Below are 13,589 nucleotides of genomic sequence, written 5' to 3' on the forward strand. Positions count from 1 at the left end.
TAAAGGTGTGTGCCACCACACCTTTAATCCCAGATGTCCTTGCTTGAACTCATAGATCTTCCAGTCTTTTTTTTTTTTTTTTTTTTTTTTTTTACTGATAATAAATCAGGAAGAAATTTATTTTAAAACAATTATTTGGTATACATATAATTTAAGCATTAATTAATGCTGAAAGCAGATTTGCATACTGTATTAGTCATGGTTCTCTGGAGTCACAGAAGTTATGGTAGTCTCTATGTAGTAAAGGAATTTATCGATGACTTACAGTCTGTAGACCAACTCCCAACAATCAACTCCCAACAATGGTCGGCAGCAGCTGTGAATGGAAGTCCAAGGATCCAGCAACTGCTCGATCCCACAAGGCAGATGAAGCAGAGAGAGCCTTCCTTCTTCCAATGTCCTTATATAGGTCTCCAGCAAAAGGTGTGGCCCAGATTAAAGGTGTGTGCATCACACCTTTAATTCCAAATGACTTTGCTTGAACTCGTAGATCTTCCAGTCTTAATCTTCTAGAATTCATAGCCACTATGCCACCACACCTTTAATCCCAGATGATCTTGAACTCACAGATCTATCTTACATTTTTCTTTCTTCCAATTTCTTTAACATCAATTGGTATTTAAGTCGAGACACAAAAAGAATGTTCCTAAAGGACATTGCCCCATTGTAAATTTACAAAAGCGTTTGTGACCGTACGAGGAATAGTTATATCATGTTAGGTGTATTTGTGATTTTGTTATTGTTTCATGTGGACATGAGATATTATTTGTGTCAAGTTGACAAGGGGTGGATTGTCATGGCTATTCCTGGTTGTCAACTTGACTATATCTGAAATGAACTACAATCCAGAATTAGAAGGCTCACCTGGCCCTAATCTGTAGGCTGAGAGATACAAGTTTCCGACTTGTATCTTGGCGTGGAGATTTTGAGGTATAGTGGCTATGAATCCCAGAGGATTAAGATCTTCCAGTCTTAATCGTCTAGGATTCATAGCCACTATGCCACCACACCCTTAATCCCAGATGATCTTGAACTCATAGATCTTTCTATCTTAATCCTCTGGGATTCATAGCCACTATAACTCAAGATCTCCATGCCAAGATTCAGGTCAGAAACTTGTTATCTCTCAGCCTCCAGATTAGGGCCAGGTGAGCCTTCTAATTCTGGATTGTAGTTCATTTCAGATATAGTCAAGTTGACAACTAGGAATAGCCACTACAGGTGGTTATTATCCATAGATGCTTACTTTCAAATTTACCAACCGGAACTGTTGTGTGATCTTGAGCAAGTTAACTTCTTGACCTCAATTTTCTTCCTTGGGAACTGAAAATACTAATAGGATTATGTTCTTAGTTGGTTAGTATTTTGTTCAGAACTGCATTTGGGACATAGCAAATTCTGTGCTACTATGCATAGCGAATTGCAATGACAGATCATTCATTTATAATTTTAAAATTCATGTTACATCCTGATCATTGTTCCCCCTCCCACCCTCCCAGTTCCCTCTTTCTCAAGTCCCTCCTGACTCCCTTTCTTCTCTGAGAGGGTGCAGGGCTCCCTGGATATACCCCAACCCTGGCAATCAAATCTCTGCAGGGGGTGGGGAAGGTGGAATTCTGATGATAGGGCCTCGAGGGAGAAAGGGCTGTGGGATTTGAACCAAGTGGAAGATGGTGTGTCTAAGAGTGGCCTACTTCTGTCTGACCTGATCTGTGATGGCAATGGAAACAGACAAGGACTCTGGGTCTCCTAGCAGCTGCAGATGAAAGGAAAAATTAAAGCTTTGGACCTGTGCTGACTAGGAAGAAAAGTTATGGGCCTAAGAATCCATCACAAGCTGGCCCACATAGGCCTGAGAATGAGCAAGCAGTCTGTTAGACATCCTGAGAACTAGCAGGTCAAGAAGACATAAAACTGTAAATATAGAGAAAAACATGTCTAGGCATACAAGGACGTGCCTGGGTAGGCCCTGAGTAATGGACTATCAGGTCCTCTTAGATATGGTTTAAGGTCAGATGCTCTGTTGACTCAGATTAACACCAATCTTAGGAATTTTCCACTCTGTTCTGCACGTAATAGTTAATATTTGAACTAGCCAATCATGTATGGCCACACTGATTCCTTTGTCCCCCCGAGACCTTTTCCCTATATAAACCCCTAACTTTCGTTCCTTGTGGTTGGCTCCTCTGCCTCCTGCATGAGATATGAGTTGGCCCAGAGCTCTGAAAATTAAACTACCTCTTGTAATTACCTCAAGATGGTCTCTCGTGATTCCTTGGGTGCATGTCCTCCCGAGATTTGAGTGGGGGGTCTCCCCACAGGGGTCTTTCACAGACATGGGACAGAGCAGGGGAAGTAGGAGGGGGGTGAGGGAATGTTAAAGGCAGTATTGCCTACCCCAAATTTATATTTTGAATACTCTACACCCCACCTCCAAATATAACTATTTTTGCAAATATGGTCTTTAAGGAGGCTAGAAAGTCAAAATTGGATTCTTTGAATGGGATCTGTGCCAATAATATGACTTGTGTTCTTATAAGGAGTGGACATTTGGACACAGACACATGGTTTTACCACCAATGCAGAGGGGATCAGAAATTAAGTTTATGATATGACTGTCAGCACCATCCAATTTTGTTAAAGGCCACAGTGGCTTTCCAGTTAGATGCTTGCACATGCACTCTCTGCTTGCTGCTTACTACAAAGCCTTGTCCAGATAGACATTTGGGTCTTCCCCACCACCAAACCCATCCTGTGTGACAGCGGTGTATTGTTGGGGGTGGGTGAGCTAGCTCAAATAGAATAAAGGCCCTGCTGTGAGTTGTATCAGATCAGCTCCTGTCTGTGTTTTGGTGACCACTAACATTTCCCTGGCACTACATTTTGGTGTGTTGGCCGGGAAGTTGCCTATGACACTCAAAACTACTGATCTGGAGGGATGGTAAGGTGGCAAAACTGGTCTAGATATTTGTGTTCTTATATTTGTAACACTGTTACACTTCTTGCTTCTTGCCTGTCTGAGCACTGAATTTGAGCTTTCTGTGAGATCTGCAGAGCTGAACAGAAGTAAGCTCGTGTAAAGGTAGATGTGGTAACTCTTCCAGCCATGTGGAGATGATTTATTCATGTGGAACCTGGTGGCTTGTGTTGCTATGGTAATTCTTCTAGGATTGAATCCATGCTGAGGAATTTGAGTGTTGGAAGTTTCCTATGTGGTCTGAGCAAGTGGCTCAAAATCTTATGATTTGAGTGTCGGCTAATTTGTCTGAGTGTTAGAAACCTTCTATGAGCTCTACTGAGCAGAACGAAAACTTGTGTAATGATAAATGACTTATGTTGCCATGGTACCTTTCCCAGGTCTGAGTAAAAGTCAGTACTGCAGGTTGTCATGTGTGTGCCACCACTGCTCGGCTTTGATCTACTCTCTTAAATGTGTTGTTGCAAAATTGCTATTCTCACCGGGCGGTGGTGGCGAACGCCTTTAATCCTAGCACTTGGGAGGCAGAGGCAGGTGGATTTCTGAGTTCGAGGCCAGCCTGGTCTACAGAGTGAGTTCCAGGATAGCCAGGGCTACACAGATAGCCCTGTCTCGAAAAACCAAAAAAAAAAAAAAAAAAAAAAAAAAAAAAAAAAAAAAAAAAAAAAAAAAAAAAAAAAAAAAAAAAAAAAAAAAAATTGCCATTCTCTATTTAACCATAGGACAATGAGGGACCATCATGGTACAAGCATCCCATATGATATGCCTTTGTTGAAAATGAGACTTGACCAAGAGAACATATATCCACCCCCTTTTTAAAAAGATTAATTAATTAATTATTTTGTATATGAATATCCTGTAGTTGTACTGATGGTTGTGAGTCATTATGTGGTTGCTGGGAATTTGAATTCAGGACCTCTGCTTTCTCTGGTTGGATTTTTTTATTATTGTATCTAATTACACTGTTGATGTCTTCAGATGCACCAGAAGAGGGGGTCAGATCTATTTATGGATGGTTGTGAGCCTCCATGTGGCTTCTGGGAGCATTCAGTGCTCTTAACCACTAAGCCATCTCTCCAGCACCATCCCTTTCTTCCAGTCCTACATCCCAGGTTTTAGTCTATGTGTTTCTGATTTCCCACATTCATTCTTTCAACATTGTCCTCAGTAGCCTCTTTTGTCTCTCATTATCATAGAGAACCAGTATGAGATAAAAAGTGTGCTTTTGTTTGTTTGTTTGTTTGGTGTGATGATTGAATTGTGCTTGGATCAGGGTGTGGTACTATCTGTAGGTATGGCCTGGTTGGATTAAGGGTGTGTCACAAGGCGGGGCTTTGGGAAAACATATATATACTCAAGCTCTGCTCAAAGTGAGACACAGTGGTCTCTCCTTGCTGCCTTTGACTTGGGAGTCAGAGGCAGGTGGATATCCTATCTAAGCCAACCTGGTCTGTAGAAAGAGTTCCAAGGCGGCTGGGACTACAGAGAGAAAACCTGTCTCAGCATTAAAGGATCATCTGTCTTAGGTGTGTCTTAGCCCTCCTTCAGAGAAGATGGTGCTTACGAGGTAGGGTACTGATTCGAGTCCTGGTTATGGAAGGGTCTGGGTGGTCTGGGAGTACATATATTTTCCATTTTTCTACGGGGACTGTTCAAGCTGGGGAGCAGAGTAACCTGGCCACCGCAGTGGCCACAGCCATGACTAGAACCACTTGCTGGCTGGCTTCCTTGGCGACTAGGCTGCTCAGAAGCTGGGGTCTTTCATGAGGTGCCTGCTTGCTTGCCTCCCTCCTTCCTTCTCTGCAAGAAAGCAAGCCCCTCTTGTTCTTGATTGTGTGTGGGATTTTACTAGCTGTCTTGACCTCCCTTGGTGGGTTGTAACCTGGAATTGTACGCCAGAGAAACCCCTCCTCCTGGAGATTGTGTTTTGCTGGAGTATTTTAACAACAGCCCCAGAGATGAAAGTAAAACCAGAAGATAATGTTTACTAGTGTGGTACGAGTCTCGGAACAGGAAAATAAGAGTGAGTGTTGCTGACTGAGTGTCAGAGGTAGCAAACATTCAAGTCTTCTTCAGGCACTATGATACAGATTAGTAGGACACTGATAGGGAAGGGAGAATTGAAATGGAGGCACACAAGAAAAACACACCAGGGGTGCAGTGTGTATAGTGTGTTTATCATAGCAATGGCCAAAAGTGAAGTCTCAAAACATCCGGGCTTGTGGAATAAGAAGCTTTCAGTTAGCTTTCATCTGTACGTTTTTAAATGTCATTTGTGGAAACTATCGAATAGGGGCTGGAGAGACAGCTCAGTGGTTCAGAGCATTGCCTGTTCTTGCAGAGGACCTGGTTGGGTTCCAGATACTTTCTCCAGTGACTGCTCACAAAGAGAAGTTAGTTTTCTCCAAGGAAGTCTTACTGTGTACAAAACCACTCTTAAGGGAAAGCCCATGCCCAGAAGGAGATGGCCAACACAAAATGAACTCAATAGTGCTTCTGGAGATTCTTTGTTGTTGTTGTTGTTGTTAATTTGTTTTGTCCTATTCTGGCTGGTTGGCTTGTCACTAAGCTTTTCTCACATTTCAAGGAGGGGGAGATGGACTTTCTGGTTGGTCTGGGCTGTTCTGTTTTCACTGGAAGCAGTAGGACTTCATGTAATTGTCATCTGTGTCTATGTCAACTGCTTTCATGTGTTAACCTGTGTCACAAAGTAACAAAGTCTGTGGCTTCTTCAATTTTTCACTCATTTTGTGAACTGAGAAAACAATTTTTTTTTTTTTGAGACAGGGTTTCTCTGTGTAGCCCTGGCTGTCCTGGAACTCACTCTGTAGACCAGGCTGACCTTGAACTCAGAAATCTGCCTGCCTCTGCCTCCCAAGTGCTGGGATTAAAGGCGTGTGCCACCACAGCCTGGCTTTTTTTTTAAAACAAATTTTTAAGAGTTATTTATTTCTATGAGCATACTCTAGCTGTCTTCCAACACACCAACCAGAAGAGGGCAACTGAACCCATTGCAAATGCTTGTGAACCACCATGTGGTTGCTTGGAATTGAACTCAGGACCTCTGGAAAAATAGTAGTCAGTGCTTTCAAGAGCTGAGCAATCTCTCCAGTCCTGAAATTGTTTTTATTATATGTTTTGAGCATGTTCATTCAAAGTGCAGTTGTGCATATTTGTAAGTGTTCTAGTGATATATTAAAGGCCTGATAAACACAAATGACCTCATACTCTTAGGTACTCTTAAAAATATTCTCCTTAAAAACATTAAAATGGTATCTGAATCTATTAAGTGTTTTATGAAATTTAGACTCCTCTTTTTTATATAAAACAACATTCCTTGGAATGATAAGAAGAAGTTTTTATCACAGTATACAATTCAATATTGTGTGCAGAAATTTTGATAAAAAAATTCTTTCCAGCTCTAGGAGCAAGATGGCGGCGGGATCTGAAGAGTGGGAGCAGAAGCCTCTGGAGCTAGTGAGAGGAGGGGTCCCAAGGTCCCCTGTGTCTCCGGACCGGGGTCTCACTGCGGAACAGACCCTGCAACATTGTACCAGCTTCTTCTGCTCCATGGACTGCCTGTGCAGGGCGGGAGCTCTCAGGGGTCCTTGCCGGGGGCCCTACTGCCACTTCTGTCACCGCAGAGCTCTGGGTCCTGGTGCTCTCAGTAGTAATTGCACAGCATCTTCCACAGCAGGGCTTGATTATGATCCGTTCAACCCAGAGCTTCCTCAACCTCCTGGGCAGAGGGAGAATGGTGCTCTCGGTCATGGTGATGGCATGCTAGAGCTGGAGCTGGTCAACCAGGCCATCGAGGCTGTGCGCGGCGAGGTGGAGCTGGAGCAGAGGCGCTACCAGGAGCTTCTTGAGATGGCACCGGGGCACAGTGCTGGGGCTTCAGCCCTGGTGCCTTGCAACCCTGCCACAAGCATGGATAACGATGACACTTTCTCATTGGCCCCAACTTACAAGTCAGGTGGCCTGCTGAGCCAGGACGCTGCCTACCAGCCTACTCCACTGGCTGTCTCTGCTGAGCCAGGGCACAAGTACTCACTGGCCCCTTCACACAGGGGTCAGGGCAGAGCTGCAGGAGGTGCTGGTGCCCTGGAGTATGTCCCCAAGGCTGTGGGCCAACTGAGTGTCTGTGGCCGCCCTGTGTCAGGTTGCAAGTACGTGGTGGATAGCTCCAAACCTTCGACAGGTCTAGAGTATGACTCACAGTCCAACTATTCAGTCCTGCACCTTGGCAGGGCCAGTGTTAGGGATGAGAGGGCCACCGAGCAACTGCGGGGCTCCAGGGGTGCTGAGCCATACACACCTGTCCTCAAGAAGCCCTGTGACCCCCTCGGTGGCTGTGAGGCCAGGTTCTCAGACTCAGAAGATGACGTGGCCAGCCCCCCAAAGGCTGATGTTAGCAGGCCCAAGCCTGGGACTGACCCTGAAAGCAAGGCTCCTGGGGAGTCTGTCTCCAAGGAGGGTAGAGAGCATGAGGAGGCTGACCTGCGGGGCACCAAGGACATGGCTCTACAGTATGACATGGAAGACCTTGGGCAGAAGAAAAGGGAGACCCCAGCCAGCCTCCGCCACAAGAACAAAGTCTGCAAGAAAGACAAAAAGAAAGAGAAAGACCCAGCCAGGCCTCGAGGGAAGGCAAAGCTATGCGCAGACAAGATAAAGCTGCCTGCCAGTAGCCCCAGGGGCAAGACCCAGGGGCCTGAAGGGACCAAGAAAAAGCCATCCTCTGCGACCACAGTGGCCAGCTCAGGGAAAGGGGGACTGGGCCGCCCCTCCAGCACGGGGTCCCAGGACTCTAGACCTGGTCCCCGTGCACCACTTGCCTGGAAAGGTGGCAGTGCAAAGAAGATGCCGTCGGGGAAGTTGGTGGAACCCAAGGTCTGCTCCCTGGATGAAGGAGCCCTCCAGGACACCCCTAAGCTCAAGAAACGGGCCCTGAGCCACGCTGAACTATTTGGGTATGAGAGCGAGGAGGAGGACTCAGGCCTGGGAGTGGGAGCGCCCGGGGTCTGGCCCCCGATCCTGCCCAGCTTTAGTTCAGACTCAGAATCAGACTCTGACTCCAGCCTGGACCTGGATGAGATGAAGGTGCCCAAGCACCTCAAGGCCATGCCTCCCGCATCCCCTGTACCGCTCTCCCCATGGTCGTCGTCCTCCTCGTCCTCAGGACCCAGCCAGTGTGCAGAGGAGGATGTGGACTACTCGGCTCTGGAGAAGGAGGTGGACTTCGATGTGGACCCTATAGAGGGGTGCCTGCGGATCTTCAACGAGTCCATCAGCGTGAAGGAGGATAAGGGCCGGCTGGCCCAGCAGCCACCCAAGGAGAAGGCAGAGGAGAAGACGCATTTAGGCCTGAACACTTTGTTCCCAGGGCAGAAGAGGAGGGTCTCGCACCTTGGTAAGCCAGGCAAGGAGGCAGAGGCCCCAAAGAGGATCCCCGTGGTGGCTCCTCCAGCACGGCTCCCAACTGCTCAGGAGCTGTGCTATCTGCGAGCACAGAGGGACTCGGTCCATTGGCCACCGGCCGCCCCACAGCCAACTGAGAAGCTTTCCTCTGTGCACATGTCAGCGCCCGGGGAGAAGAGGAGGATTGCTCGCGTACCCAACCCCCGACTGGCTGCCACCCCCACAGGTGCCAAGAGGGCGCTCCCTGCCAGCAGCAGCCAGGTGTCCCACGGCCCTGAACCTGGCAGCCAGCCACCGAAGACACACACGTTGTCAGGGATGCCATCTAAGACTACCACCATCACCCCCAAGTGCATCGCCCACAGCCCATCAGTCTGGAGTCTAAAGAAGCCCGTTATCCCAAAAGAATTTGGTGGCAAGGTCCCCACTGTGGTCCGCCAGCGCTATCTCAACCTGTTCATTGAGGAGTATCTCAAGTTCTGTTCGTCCCACCAGGAGGCCATCGAGAAGGCTCTGAACGAGGAAAAGGTGGCATATGACAGCAGTCCCAGCAAGACCATATACCTGAACGTGGCCGTGAACACCCTTAAGAAGCTAAGGAGCCTGGTCCCCAGCAACGTGCCCAACCTCCGTAAAGCCAGTGGCTATAGGGTTGTGTCCCATGAGGTTGTCCTGGGGGGCCAATTGGCAGCTAAACCCAGCTTCTCACCGAGCAACCCCAGCAGCCCGTGTGTAGAGGAGCTGACACCCGATGCCTCCGCAGGGACAGCCCTGTACAGCCGCCTCAGGGAGTACCTACTCACTCAGGAGCAGCTGAAGGAGAATGGCTACCCGTTCCCCGACCCAAAGTGCCCAGGGCGTGCAGTCATCTTCACAGCCAAGGAGAAGAAGAAGCCCAAGGACCCCTCCTGCAGAATTTGCTGTCGCTGTGGCACTGAGTACCTTGTGTCCCCCTTGGACCGCTGCGTACGCAATGCAGAGTGTTACTACCACTGGGGGAAGCTGCAGCAGAATCGAGTGGCTGGGGGCTGGGAGACCCAGTATATGTGCTGCTCAGCTCTTGTCGGCTCAGTGGGCTGTCAGGTCGCTAAGCAACACGTGCAGGACGGCCGGAAGGAGAACCTGGAGGGCTTTGTGCGCACCTTCCAGAAGCAACTGCCCGATGATGTCCATGCGGGGGTCTTTGCCCTCGACTGTGAGATGTCCTACACTACCTATGGCCTGGAGCTGACCCGAGTCACAGTCGTGGACGCAGACATGCGGGTCGTGTATGACACCTTTGTCAAGCCTGACAATGAAGTTGTCGACTACAACACCAGGTTCTCAGGAGTGACAGAGGCCGACCTTGTGGGCACGAGCATCACGCTGGGGGATGTGCAGGCCATCTTGCTGAGCATGTTCAGCGCGGACACCATCCTCATTGGACACAGCCTGCAGAGTGACCTGCTGGCTCTCAAGGTCATCCACAGCACAGTGGTGGACACATCTGTGCTGTTCCCACATCACCTGGGCCTGCCCTATAAGCGCTCCCTGCGGAACCTCGTGGCTGACTACCTCAGACAGATCATCCAAGACAATGTGGACGGGCACTGCTCCAGTGAGGATGCCAGTGCCTGCATGAACCTTGTCATCTGGAAGATCGGAGAAGACACCAAGACCAAGCAATGACCCCCACCCAACATTACCATGTTAGCCCCCTTCTTCCAACCCTGGCTGCCCTCAGCCCGGATGCCCTCGGCCTTTTTTTAATCTGCAATAAAACATGACAGCTAATCGTCAGGCGCCTCCTGAGCTTTTGTTGCAGGTCCCCAATGAGCAGCCCAGAGCCAGGGCTGAGACTCACTCTCAGCCCAGCCCCACACCCATCCAACCTGTCACCACCACCTCCCCCGGTCCTGTCCCCTGGAGCCTGCTACAGCCTAGAGCAGAGCTGGCCTAGCCTCTGTGCCCAAGTCAGGCACCCCCACTCCTACCCCCAGCCCACTGCTCCAGACAGTGGACTCTGCCTTCTGCTCCTTTGTATAAGGAAGGGGCAGGCAACAGGACAAGCCCTTGTGGTTTGACACAGGGGTTGTCTTTTTTACTTTATACTGTTATTTTAAATTAATTCTTAGTTTAAACCTGCTGATCTGCACACCTCCTCCTCAGCTGAGGGGCCCACCCCTGGTGCCTCTGGGATCCAGGGGCTGAACCCCAGGTGGTCAGGCCAATGGGCTTGGATGTTTGCCCTGCCTTGTGGGGTAGCTTCCAGAACTCACCCCAGCCCATCAGGACTCCCCAACCTCAGAGCCAAGCCAGCCCCTTGGTCTGGCCCTCCAGGGCCTCTGGGCTTTCATTCTGGGGACTACTGCCTCTCTCTGTGAGTAGGAACGGAATAAATGTTTGTATGAACTTTAGATTTCATAGTGTGTGGTGCTTTGGGGGCCAGACAGGACCCCGACACACGCCCATGTGGCCCCTGTCTCAGTGGCCAGAGTCAAGAAAAATGGAAATGATTTCCTTGCTGAAACCAACTCTCACCTCAAGTGGCCCTGTGGGGCCATGACACCCAGCTGTGGGAAATTTGTGAGACAGTCCCTTGGTCTGGGTAGGCTGTGCCTGCCAGGCTTCCCCTGATGGCACCTTGCTGTTGTCCCTGGTGCAGGCTGATGGCATGCCTTCACTCCTTTTTGCCTGTTAGGACCCCAGTTACTCAGACAAGATCCAGGGTGGGGACTGGGAGCCCCTGCCACCTGGTGCCCTGAGAAAGGGCCAGACCATCAAAGCACTCTGTCCCCATGTCAGGAAACAAGTGTTGTAGGGCTCACTGGATATGTGACCTCAGCTTGATTGGCAGCCTCTTGGCTATTATCTGTGGGCAGAGTAGGTTGGCTGGGGTCAGACCTTTTCAGGATAACTGGGGTGTGACAGTCAGGGTCCTGTGGGAACCCAGTCCAAATACTCCCTCAAGCCACTTGGAGGGGCTGCAAGTCCATTTTCAGAGCAGCTTCAGGGGCTATCCACATAGTGGGTATGCAGGGAGCTGCAGGGGCCAAGGGAGCTTCCTTGGCTAAGCCAGGCTTCCACCCTCAGGGGTTTCTTTGAGCACTTTGTCCCCTCTTCTACCTTCTGTAAAGAAGTTTTTAAAAACATAAATAAATGGTGCCGATGTATTCACAAGGCCAAAAAAAATTTTTTTTTTCTTTCCAAAGTAGATTTCAAAGGAAAACTTATTTAAACTTATTTGTTAAAAGGTCAATGCTGGAGTTCTCGCCGGAGCTTGGGGAAGGAAGTCGCTCCGCGGAGGTCTGAGGGAAGAGCTCGCGCCAGGTAGACGCCGCGCCGTCATCATGGGCAAGGGTGACCCCAACAAGCCGCGGGGCAAAATGTCCTTGTACGCCTTCTTCGTGCAGACCTGCCGGGAGGAGCACAAGAAGCATCCCGACTCGTCGGTCAACTTCACCGAGTTCTCCAAGAAATGCTCGGAGAGATGGAAGACCATGTCTGCAAAGGAAAAGTCGAAGTTTGAAGATTTGGCCAAGAGCGACAAAGCTCGTTATGACAGGGAGATGAAGAACTATGTGCCTCCCAAAGGTGATAAGAAAGGAAAGAAAAAAGATCCAAATGCTCCGAAGAGACCACCGTCTGCCTTCTTCCTGTTTTGCTCTGAACATCGCCCAAAGATCAAAAGTGAACATCCTGGCCTGTCTATTGGAGATACTGCAAAGAAACTGGGCGAGATGTGGTCTGAGCAATCTGCCAAAGATAAACAACCGTATGAGCAGAAAGCAGCTAAACTAAAGGAGAAGTATGAAAAGGATATTGCTGCATACTGTGCCAAGGGCAAAAGTGAAGTAGGAAAGAAGGGTCCTGGTAGGCCAATAGGCTCAAAGAAGAAGAATGAACCAGAAGATGAGGAAGAAGAAGAGGAGGAAGAAGATGATGAAGATGAGGAGGAGGAAGATGAGGATGAAGAATAAGTGGCTGTCCTAAAGTGTGGAGTATATGTGCTCAGGCAATTATTTTGCTAAGAATGTGAAATTCAAGTGCAGCTCAACATTAGCTTCAGTATAAAAACTGTACAGATTTTTGTATAGCTGATGAGATTCTTTGTAGAGAAAATACTTTTTAAAAAGAGTTTGTAGCTTTTTCAGGGGCTACAACGTACAGTTAGATTTAAAGCTTTTGATGTTGAATGTTTCTAAATATTTAATGGTTTCTTTAATTTCTTATGGTAGCAAAAAAAACTTCATAGGAATTTGTATTACCAGTAAAAAGAATTTTTTTTAGGATGTTGCATTTTTTTTGTTTTCTTTTTTTAAATTTGTAATAAAATAATGTATATTAACAACAACAAAAAAAAAGGTCAATGCTGAATGATGGTCACTGTTGGGGAACCCTGAGAGCACACCCCAAGTCCAGCAAAGGCTGCCTGCACTGTGACCCCAAGTCGAGCAAAGGCTGCCTGCACTATGACCCCAAGTGACCACTGTGCTACCAGGATGTTTTGCAAGAATGCAGGTCTCTTCCCATCCTGTCTTCTTACTCTGGATGGGTGGTAGATCACATCCTACCCAACACTTATGCCACACGCAAGAGAATGCTCCTTCCTTGGGTAACCCACCATCCTCTGGATCTGTTTCAGGCCTGTACCAGTCCTCACTACTCAAGTCTCCTGTCAGAAGTACCCACAATCCCCCTCACCCTCAACCCTAAATGGACCGCATAGCACACATGTGTTCCCGTTCACAGAACCTATTGCACTTCAGTCCTCTTGGACGATTGAAGTGGAAGGTTGCATCCAAATGAAGGAAATGGCATTCAGAACGACAGGAACAGAGGGCCTGAGGTAGTGGCAGGAGAAGCAAGAGAGGAAGGTGTGAGCCCTCTCAGAGATGGCATCCGAACAGCTAAAGAGGTTTGATAAGCTGAAGGAGATGAAGCTGCATGAGGAGTTCCAGGACTTAGAGGAAGCGATGGAGAAGAGTACCTGAGAAGCCCTGGGCCATCAGGAGAAGCTGAAAGTTGAGCAGCATCACTCCAGAGCCAAGATTCTCCAACTAGAGCTTGGAGAGGTAGAGCAGAAGCAAGTGAAGCAGGCAGAGCAGGAGCAGCTTCAGAAGGAGGAAGGCCACGTCCGTCTGCACAGCCTGTACACCCTGCAAGAGGAGGTCCTGCAGCTCCACTGCCATGGACCGGGATTTCTTGCGGG

The 13,589-nt window shown here is 48.6% G+C and overlaps 1 protein-coding gene and 3 pseudogenes across 3 annotated transcripts in view; all 4 read left to right on the forward strand.

Moving 5' to 3' along the window:
* The window catches only part of LOC116080765, a 14,343-nt pseudogene extending 4,164 nt beyond the window's left edge, over positions 1-10,179 (forward strand).
* Adck1 (aarF domain containing kinase 1) overlaps positions 1-13,589 on the forward strand; it is a 159,886-nt gene that overhangs the window by 4,145 nt on the left and 142,152 nt on the right. The gene's annotated exons all lie outside the window — the stretch shown is intronic.
* Positions 11,645-12,725, forward strand: LOC116080770 (annotated as a pseudogene). The gene has a single exon (XR_004114598.1). The product of XR_004114598.1 is annotated as a high mobility group protein B2 pseudogene (transcript).
* The window catches only part of LOC116080766, a 3,852-nt pseudogene continuing 3,009 nt past the window's right edge, over positions 12,747-13,589 (forward strand).

Source organism: Mastomys coucha, unplaced genomic scaffold (genome assembly GCF_008632895.1).
Source record: "Mastomys coucha isolate ucsf_1 unplaced genomic scaffold, UCSF_Mcou_1 pScaffold6, whole genome shotgun sequence".
Classification (NCBI taxonomy): Eukaryota; Metazoa; Chordata; class Mammalia; order Rodentia; family Muridae; genus Mastomys; species Mastomys coucha.